The 11,094-nt window shown below is 35.2% G+C and overlaps 1 pseudogene; it reads left to right on the plus strand.

Annotated features, from left to right (window-relative positions):
- Positions 1-8,657: 8,657 nt before the first annotated feature.
- On the plus strand, positions 8,658-10,279 carry LOC143565357 (protein GAMETE CELL DEFECTIVE 1, mitochondrial-like; annotated as a pseudogene).
- Positions 10,280-11,094: the final 815 nt, after the last annotated feature.

The following is an 11,094-nucleotide window of genomic DNA, read 5'->3' on the forward strand; positions in this document are numbered from 1 at the left end:
GAGGTAGGGCGTGATAGAAGTAACAGGGGTCTAGTAAGGGTGTTAGTGGCATGACGATAGCACATGGTAGGCTAAGCATATGCGTGACTTCGTTATTAAAGTGGCCAAGTGGCATAGCGTTATTCGTTATTAAAGTGGCAAAGTGGCATAACGTAATTTGTTATGAAGGTGGCTAAGCTGTAGGGGTTTTTAAGAGGTTAAGTGGTAAGGTGAGCAGGTCAGATAGTGGATTATGTGTCCTCGGATACGTATATAATGCATGTAGTGGTTGTATGATAAGTTGCCTGATTAACTAGAACTCACTCAGCGTAACTGACTTTTAGTATGCACGCAAGTGATCTAACCAAAGAGCTAGCATGAGGATGGCACATGGCATTGATTAAACGGCTGGCATCTGAAGACGAAATAAATGATGTTTTAAATGAGATGTTTTGTGTTATGGTATCAAAGAAAAGATCTAATGTTTTGTAACGAATGATTTAAGTTAACGTTTCCACGAAAGTTTTAATTAACTCTGGTTGTAAGAACTGTGTTTTTGAGTAAATCCGACGCTTTAGTAGGGCTACCGGGTTCGGGGCCTTACACACTTATATGGCTAAATCCATGAGACATCTGAGCGGTCAAGACGGTCTCATTGATCCAAGTCATCCAGTTTACTCGAAAGAATCATTCATTTCGGGCATGGATCCATGTCTTGATGATTCTCGTTCAGTCAGAGTTAGTGTGGGGAAGGAGCGAGAGGTTTCGCGTTCTCGAGTGATGGTGAAGTGTGATATAGGAAAAAATAGTGGTGGTATGCGAAAGTTTGAGAAGGTTCGTGGAGTTAGGAAGTAGAGCAAGTTTGATGAATGGTCGGATCGTGATTTGGTATCTTTGAGGGCACTGGAGTTCTACCGAGGTGAAGGAAGCTCGACCGCCACGTAATTCATATAGCATGCGGTCTTGAGTGAAAACTCAAGTGTAGAGTTTGTATATTTTATTTTATTTTTATTTTTGTTTTCTTTTAATTTTCTTTGAGTCACTAACAATGGTTTTTCTTAGTTTTGTTTTGTGTTGTTGAGTCGGTTCAAGGAATCACTAGCATCATGGAGAGAGGAATTTTAGAGAAAACGGAGTTCCATGTAAGCTTTGCACATAAAATAATATAAAAAGGGGTTAGGAACGCTTCGTGATTTTTTGAAATTTTTTCTAAGGCATTAAGGCTTCCAAAACTCGAAACTTTCTAGAAAATATGCCTCGTCGCGCCGCGCAATGAGGCGTGGAGACGTAGCCGCACAGCGCGGCGACGATAATGACAGAAAAAGCACGCCGCCACGCGCGGCCAAGTCATCAGCCCTGGTCGCGCGGCGCGGCTACAACTTAGATCCCATATTTTTTTTTCGTGTGTTATTCCTTCTGTTATCATTCAGGTGTGATTTCTTCTTGTACTTAGTTTGTATTTTGAGTCATGTTTTAAGGTCTAGTTGTTCGAGTTTTGTATAAGTCATCGAGTCGCTAACGTAGTTTTTGTAGTTCTTCTTTGTTTTTGTGTTTTTTAGGTTTTGTTAGGTTGAAGAAAGATTGAGTGAGCTAGAGAGACGATCTCAAAGGAAGAGTTTGATGAAAAAAACAAGTGTGGGGATGGAGTAGCAGTGGAGCCGTATACTTTATGTTTATTTATTTGCTGCTAATTATTCATGTTTTGTTTTATATATTTGTCGGTTGGTGAAATACTTTGAATGCATAATGTCTATCAAATTGGTTTATTTGATAAGATATATTATTAGATATGTTAGTTCTATTTTTGCCGCTTATGTTCGTGGGTGACAGAATGAGTACTATTTGCTAAGCAAGTTTGGAGTTGGAGGGCAACATTGGAAAGAATACTTCGGCATAAAAATTTATGTGCATATTACCAGCTAAGTCTTTTCCAATTTCTAGCATATTAATTTTTATTTTATTTTTGTTTTTATTTTTAGCTTTTTAGTTTTTTGTAGTCCGATTTTATTATATTTTTATTTTAAGTCTTCCTTATCCTTGCATTGAGGACAATGCAAAATTTAAGTATAGAATATTTGTGTCGTAGTTTAAATTTACTTTAAAAAATAAAAATAAATAAATAATTAAAAAAATTGAAAAAGTTTTGAAAACATGTCCCTTGAGTATAGTATTTTGCGTGAAAGTGGAAGATGGTGATACTTATTCGAATTGATGTGGTATATTCATATCATACTATATGAACAGTAAGAATTAGTAGTCTTATTGAGACTAGAACTCATAGGGAATCAAATCGGAAATTGGTTTTTCAAACTACTAATAATATGAGATAATATAAAATAAAACACATTTAACTTGTGATGTGTCGATAGGCTCAGCCTTGAATATGAAAGGGCAATTTGATAAAATGGGTAAACGGAAATCTTTTGTGGGTAAAGCGTTTTGTCCGGGAAAAAGTAATGAATGGTCGGGCCATGCTCAAGCCTCAATTTTTGGTATGAAATGTGAAAATATTATGAATTTTAAATTTGAATACGTTATCATATGATGCTTGGCTAGGTTTAACGTTAGAATATGCCAAGTAGCCGATGATATAAATCTTAAATTGTTTAGCTTTAGTGTTTTACATTTCATTGGCGTATGGTTTTATAATCTTAAATCTTGTATTGATGAGATGCCTCGGGTCCGGAGACTATGGGTCTAAATGAAATTTAATCATTTAGGTATTCACAATTCCTAAGTGGATTTGTGAATATTAAAACGCTAAAAAAAGAGCAAACCCACAATTATCTGCCACATAAGTCATTAAACATGATCACTGTGTACATAAAGTACAAATACACTACTGACTTGATCATCCACGATGTTAGTCGTGTGGGGTCCCCTTGCTCGTGTCTCATTACCATTAAGAAACGGACCACAAGGGACACACCACATGTAAACCCTACAGATGAATTTGTGTATACTCACCTATGGTGATGGGTTCGAGGTATTGCTTGATAACGGAGGTATGTCATGTTGTGGGGAACAGTAGATAATTAATTTACCTTAATCATATCTAATGGCTTCTTTGATAAAATTTGATGCTAAAGCTTAGGTGGATAAACAATACCCATGATCGTCTTAACTATTCATGAAAAAAAATAGAGATCAACAAAAAATTTAGATCTGCTAATTTTGAGGTTTAAGTCAAGTTGGGGTGGTCTGGTCTGGTAAAAGCTGAAAATAAGCGGGCCTTAATTGTGTAAACCACTGAGTAATATAATTGTTGAATCTTATTTGTCCCGGTAAAGATCAAGACATGGGTTTAAGTGGACAACAATATCGGTGATCGCGGTTATTGCGCCTTTCTTAAACTTTAAATTAATCTATATGTTTTTTAAACTATATATTCCGATTCTGATTCCATTGCATTAGACTTTTTCAAGGATATTTGATATACAGTTATTTATATATGTTTTCCCATGACAATTTTATTTCGTATTTGATAATTTATGATTCATTTTCATTTAGAATTGATATATCACTAACTAAATGAAGTTTTGTTGGTCTCGGGTGACACAAACAGTCGCAAAAATGTGTTAAAACGAAGAACCGAGACGAATCAGGGTTGAACCGAGATGAACCGGTAAAAGAACCGGTCGAACCAGAAAAAAACCGGTCTAGAGGGACTTGGTCGCGTCACGCGACCTAGAGAATGAACCTCATCGCGTGATGCGTTGAGGATATATTTTGTCGCCGCGTAACCGGCTAAGCTCCTTTGTCTCGTCGCGTGACGCCACGAGCCCTTTTTTCTACAAGATTCTGACTTGTGGACGAGTTTTTGAGCCTTAATCACTATATAAACATCATTAAACTTAACCCTAAAAACAGAAGACGAACCAGAAGCTGTTAAGGTCAAAATTAAAGTCAGTATTGCGTATTTTGGAGCTTTTAGAGGCTAGAATTCATCCGGTGAAGTGCTAATTCAAGAGAGATCGAAGACATTACGGGTTTTATCATCTCTATCTTTCGGCTTCTAATTTTATCATATGTTCACCATGATTTCTACTCGTGTTTTGTTTCATTTTAAGATGCTAGGCTAAACGTTATAGACTGTCAAGGCTTATGATGAACCTTTGTTATTGTTTTGATTTTAGTTGGATTATTATTTTCCGATATGGTTTTATGATTCAGTAAACTATTTGATTTTATTTTATTAATGCGTATATGCACTTGGTTTTTCTTGTTCTAGTTTTATTACTCCACATAATCCTTGGTGATTGTTTCATATTATAGGATTTTGTTAGGTCATTTACAGTGTGTTCTTAACTAGTTTACGATTGAATTCGAATAAGATCATAGGAATAATATTATTAGTCAAACGAATAAAAGTGTGTTGCTAACCTAGAAAGCTGTAAGGTGATAGGTTATTGTTAGATCATAGTTGATTAAGATTACTAGATTTACTTCTTCGTAAGGAGTCCGTCTAGGTTTGATTAATTAATATTACCTAGCTAGTCAATTAAGTTTATCGAATTACCTTTGATTTTCGCACTATAAGGTAGGATTTCACTATGCAAGTACTCTATCATAATTAATTAGAAAACCGTAAGGGAGTTTAATTTATAAAACTGGTGTGTCTTAAAACTTATTAGAAACTCATAGGTGTCTTCTTGAGAAGGATTAGGGTCATGTTCGGGTTTTCTTTCTAGTGTCTATTTTACGATCTCAGTTTCATAACTATTATTTTCCAACTATTTGATAACTGAAACTTTGGGGATTCCAGCCTAGGTGGTTTTTCATTACCATCTGAATCGGTTAAACTTATTTCTCTTGTGTTTTATTACATGTATTTTATTAATTATTTTATTTTATTAGTTTAATATTAATTAATTTAAAACCCCCCTTTAATAATTATAAAATAAATAGTCATGTTGGTTTGTCGAGTCTAGTTAGTTAATATACGTAATTTAAAGAGTCTCGTGGGTTCGATATCCGGACTTACTCAGCTATACTAGAGTTGATTGGTTCACTTGCCAGTCAATAGTTTAGTCGAGTTTTAAGGAGTCTAAAGTATTACTTAGTGTCTAGTTTAGCATAATTTAGTTAATAATTATTTGACTACTTTTAGCACATCAAGTGTAACTGGTTATAACACGAAACTGGTAAGACTTAAACACGAAGACGCAGACCCAGTTTATCATAAGAACCGTAGAACAATCAATCGGCCAAATTGTTATGTGATTGGCCAATTGATCATAGGGCTATTGCACAACTCAACATGACGAGTCTAAACATATAACAAATTACCTATAATGATGTTTAAAAGATAATTAATTGATCGATAACGCAGGCGGCCCATTGCGAGCTAGAACTGGTACAAACAGGCTCTGATAATAAAACTGATTATCGGGTTTTGATTTGCGATGACATAAGGATATATGCAGTTTTAATTGAATTATAGTGAATATGGTAAATCCCTAAATGAGTTAAGACGGTTCAAGTTATTATGCTAATACGAATCAAATTGATCTAGTTTCCTAATTCTTTCTGTTGGTGAGATCGCTATAAACTAATACAGAGATTTCAAAGATTAATTCCCAAGTTTATTACGACAATTGTGGCACAAGAAATCAAATGGGTATACGAGTTGCGGGTTTGGATCATAAATATGGGTTGGATAAACGGATTAAATCGTTTGGGTAATAGAGTTTAGCATAATTGAAGTTTGGTCCTTAAAGTTTAGATATTGATACATTAAAAGCTAAAAGTATTGTTTGGGGTATAAATTGAATATAAATCAAAGTAGTTTTAATAATTAGATAAATATTTAAACAATAATATTAAAATAATAATAATGACTCGATAAACGCGATATTTTATTGGTAAAATTTCCCAAACATATAAACAGGTCGGGTAATGGATACAAAATATAAAAATGAAAAATCCGAGTTGTTATAGGAGGTGCACTTGTTTGTAATCATCTTTTGAGTTTTTAATTTTATTTACCAAGGACAATGCCCTTTTACCAAAAAAAAAACCTTAAAATTAAAAAAACAAAACAAATTAAAATTAAAATACTAAGAATAAATCAAAGTTCAAAACCCACGACAATCAAATATGTATCCTCACTTTACAACCACCATATCCTCTTTGTCTATCTTTTCAACTACCCCCATTGTAATATGACTTCACTAAATATGATCGTAGGCAGTCAATGATCTCAAATACTATTGTTTTACGGTTTATAAAGATTGGAGAGTTAAGTGTCATTTTAGTACCCCCCCCCCCTCCATTGTAATATCAATCAATCAATCAAGCCCTGTATATCCCACCGGATAGCACGCTATCGGTAGGGTCAGGGGAGGGTGGGATGTAGGCAAGTCTTTCCTCTATCTGTGAGAATAGAGAGGCTGCTTCCAAAGAGACCCCGGACTCATAAAGCTACATACAGGTAAACAAAGTAAACATACATCCTACAAGCAAAGACACTTAGCAATACATAGAATAGCAAAGACACTTAGCAATACATAGAATAGGAAACTACCAAAAATAGCAAGGAATCTGTAACCAATAAGATTTTGGGCATAAGAATCAAAAGACAGCATCAAACAAAAAATATAAATAAACAACAAGGGGTCAAGCTAGCCAAACTAGACCCTAAATACAAAGCTAAGCTAACTAGGTACCTTCCCCTAGAAAGTCACTAACCTTAATCCTACGTCTCCACGAATCTCTATCCTGGACGAGTTCACCAAATATGATCGTAGGCACTCAATGAACAAACCACGGATATGATGTCAATCAAAAATGTAACATGTTAAGGCTTTCCTCATACACTTGACAGCTTAAAAACCTTACCAATTTAGTTTCTTTCTAATCCAAATACCGTAAGTCAATTTAACTATAAACACAATAAAACTTTTTTTCTTTTTTTCTTTTTTATTTTGAAATGCCAAATGAAATCAACAGAACCAAAAGGTGCTAGCGTCTCCAATGAGTACAACAAGACCAATAAAGAGACAAACAATCGCCAGTAAGTTACAAAACAGACAAGGAAATAGAAAACTCCTAACAAAACTAAGCTAAAGCTTCTCCTTGTGGAAACTGGACTCATGAAAGAATGAGACCCCAAATCCATATTAATGAAATAAATGTGACTCCAAAGCAAATAACACACCGCTTTAGAACAATTTCAGAAAAAACCTTTAGAATAACCTGACTGCCGTGTGATCATAACCAGAGAAACCCAACTTCGATAAGAACATGATTTTAAATTTAAATGGCGACGTAGCCAAGCCTGTCAACTCTAGGAACCCCTTTGCATTTTATTATTGACTCGTTTCCAACCCCTCAAGGCTAACTTCAAAACGTGCTTAGAGAAGTCTCCTTATTCGCCTATATCGAAGAGGCACAATTTCTCCCTGGTAAGGAGATTAAACTTAGATTTGTTAATTAGCCAAAAATGGGCCAACTCCTTAATCTTGCCAAAACACTTGCGAATGGGGGATTGAAGCATTGTTGAATCTTTTGTCATTCCTTGCAAGCCAAATTCTCCATAATGTAGCATTTACCACCACATTAGAATATTCTTCCTAGAATCCGAGTATTTTCCCATTTCTGATTCCTTTAATATTTCTTTATCTGTTGAAACTGTTACAACACTCGGTGACCGACACCACGATCCAACAGACCACCAAGACGATCTACCAGAGCTGCATAAAACCAACAGATGGTCCAAATCTTCATTTTAAACCGATGGAAAATACATGCCACGAGCGTCGGTATCTTTCTTTCCCTTGCTCTCCAAGTAAAAATTCTCACCTAACGAGGAACCCAACTATTCCAATTAATACAAAACTTACGGGGAGAGGGCCCCTTAGCCACTTCAATATCTTTCCTAATAATTGTGGTTGCAAATCTTTTCCCCAAACCCAAACAACGTATCTGGATTCCAAGTAACCCCTTCCAAAATATTTACTAAGGCACACAGATCCTCCGAGTCCACTCGGTTCCATCTAATATCTATCCTTTTTCCGAACAAAATTCCACGCCTCCTTTAGCCCATAAAATCATACATGTTAAAACCTTGGCTTTCTTTTCTTCAGCTAACCGATAAAGATTTGGAAAGTCCTCGCATAACCTCCCAAATTCCAACCAATTATCCGTCCAAAATTCTATTTTATCACCAAATCCCAATTTAGGACTGAGACATTTAAAAATATAAATATTTAGTTTTAACAATTAATCCTTTTGAACCGATCATGTATTTTTCCAGACACTTGTTATAGTATTTTTAATAGGAATCAAATGACCCCGGATCGATAATCAAACACAAGCTATCGAATAACTCTCGTTTATATTAATCTATAAATATTACTCAAAAAACTGATTACAACTCTCAAGCCCTAACTCGGTTTGACTCTTGATGAACCCTAACTTGGTTGCATCTAGATGAAGCCTAACTCGGTTACATCTCACATCTTCTATAATGCATAACCAAAACTCGGTTTATATAGACTATCCTAACTTGCTAGTCAAGAAATTACCAAATATAATAAAACACTAATTGCAACCCCATAAACCCATTACTTATTAATGAATCTCATGGACCCAGTAGGTCCAACCCGGTCACCTAAACGTGAAGGGCCTATTAAGTTGGAAATTACTTCCAACAATGACATTTTTTTCACGTCTCCATGAATAAACTCCACAGCCCAAGGAAAACTGCTCCAAACACGGTAGCATTCAATTTCCTTTACAACAATCGGTTTTTGTCAACAAAAGAGGGAAACGAAGGTGTATCGACTGGGGCTCTGAATCCACACGGTCAAGCGGGCTAGCTGAAGACCATTTTGACGGTGAGGTTTGTGTACCAAAAAGTAAGCAACACTGATGGCAGCTAGCATTACTAGCGGTGTGTTTATGGTACTGGAGGCAGCACCAGGCCCATCTCACGAGGATGATTTAGCAAACTTAAGAAAGTTAGCAGCTGCAGCTTCACGTAAAGATGGCGAGTTTGCAAGTAAATGGAAAGATAGGATGCGTGAGATTAAAGTGTTGATGAAACAGGTGATCGAGCATGGTGCACGAGTAGCGTATCTTAAAGAGTCAGAAAAGGCTTAAATGTGTAGACTTTATAAGGAGAATCCTCAAGTTTATACAGTTGAAAAGCTTGCAAAAGATTACAGGATTATGAGAAAATGGAGAAAAAACTTGGATACCCTTTAGATGATTAGCTTGAACAGTTGCTTGATAATTTCCCTGAGTAAGTTGTTAAATTTTTTATAATGTTTGTTTTCTTATAAGAATACTTATATTTATTATTGTTTTGTAGATTTTTTTTTATTGGCATGATAGGGAATTTCATGCTGCAACTTTGCCAAAGTGAGGCCGGAGGGTTGGGATGGAACCATCAAGGATCAAGATGAGGTGTTATATGACATATCAATGAAAGAAGAAGAGATTTTATATCAAGAGTTTTTTGAGTGGTTTAACTTTAATGAAATAAAAGTAATGATTTCTAAACACTTGTATCCAAGTTAACCTTTTAAGGGTATTGGTAGGTTTTAGGCTTGTAAACAAACCGAACACAAACAAACGGAGCATGTTCATGATCATTCGTCTAGCATTAACCGAATAAACGATCGGACACGAACAGTTAAAGGGGGTTTCTTATTCGTGTTCGTTAATTATGAAAATGAACATGCTCATGTTCATTTGTTAGCAATATAAACGAACATTTCACGATTATAAACGAACATGCGTAAATGTAGATGCACAAATATAATTGAGCTAAAACTAATTAAAAGTAATGTAAAGAACAGTATGTTGGGCCTAGAAAGTCATTGAAACTATACCAAGTTGTGGGGGTCAAAAAAAAGTTTTAATGAATATATTAACGAATGAACTTAAGCATATCTAAATTAACGATTTTTTGTTCATGTACATTCGCTTATTAGGGTTTGTGAATTTCCTGAACGCTTTTTGTAACCTAATGAACATAAACGAACTTGTTGCCGAACAATTCATGAACTATTTACTGAATGTTCGGTTCGTTTACAAGCTTAGTTGAGTTTTTTTTTATAATGGGTTCTCACGATGAATGTGGTTGTTGGTTTGATGAAACAGATTAAAGGGAAAGTAAGAGTAAAAGTTCATAAATATAGTAGAAGATGACCGTTAAAGTGGAAGATCACAGTCGAGAAGATGGGCGCACGTGGGAAGCATGGGGATGGTGGTGGTTGGGCTACGAGAAGATATATGTAAAACGAGAGACCCTCGTAGGCGTCACAAGATTTTGCACCCTAAAAAATATTGAAAGATGAGTGAGTGTTTTTTGATTAAGCATTTGCCAATTGGTGTCTTTTGATTTTTTCAAATGTAGTGGTGTTTTTTTCACACTTGAGGAAAACTAAAGTGTTTGGTATGACAGTATGATGCAAAAGAATGAAAAGGAAACATTGTTTGTTTCATGCTATACCATGCAATATATATTCAAAACAATTATATGTGTTGTCCTAAGTTTATAATATAAAATTTTGAGTTTTTTTCTTACTGTCTCGAATGAAGGAAAATAAAGTACGTAATCAATTTTTTAAGCTTATAGATGACCCAACTCATTTAACCTATTTTATTAAAGCTACACCCCGTCACAAACAAATACATTCAATCAATCTCTGTCTTAAGGCTCTTCAAATTTCAACCCAGTTTGGACCCATTACACGACCAGACCAACCCGTCAAGACTCAGTTATACCACTTATATCATGTGTAGTGTACATTCAGGGCCGGCTCAATATCTTCGGGGGCCTAAAACTAACTAAAATGTTAAGGCCTTTTTATTTTCTTTTCTTTATGCGTATAGCGCTAGAGAATATACAACAATTATAGAATGTGAAATGATATGCCGTGCTAATGGATATGAAACAATTATCCTTAGCTTGTGGCTCATCATTGAATTACTAATTCTAAAAGAACTTCACTTTAAAATATTATAATACATAACTCTTATTTAAGCTGGATGCCCTATAAATCTGGAAACCTAAAGTCATTGTCTCATTTAGCTTACCCACAAGACGGCCCTTTGTACTTCTATAGAGTTTTGAATTAAGTTGATATTAACAAATGTTAAACT

This window comes from Bidens hawaiensis, unplaced genomic scaffold (genome assembly GCF_021521415.1).
Source record: "Bidens hawaiensis isolate Kalapana, Puna unplaced genomic scaffold, B.hawaiensis_p1.1 tig00022323_1, whole genome shotgun sequence".
Lineage (NCBI taxonomy): Eukaryota > Viridiplantae > Streptophyta > Magnoliopsida > Asterales > Asteraceae > Bidens > Bidens hawaiensis.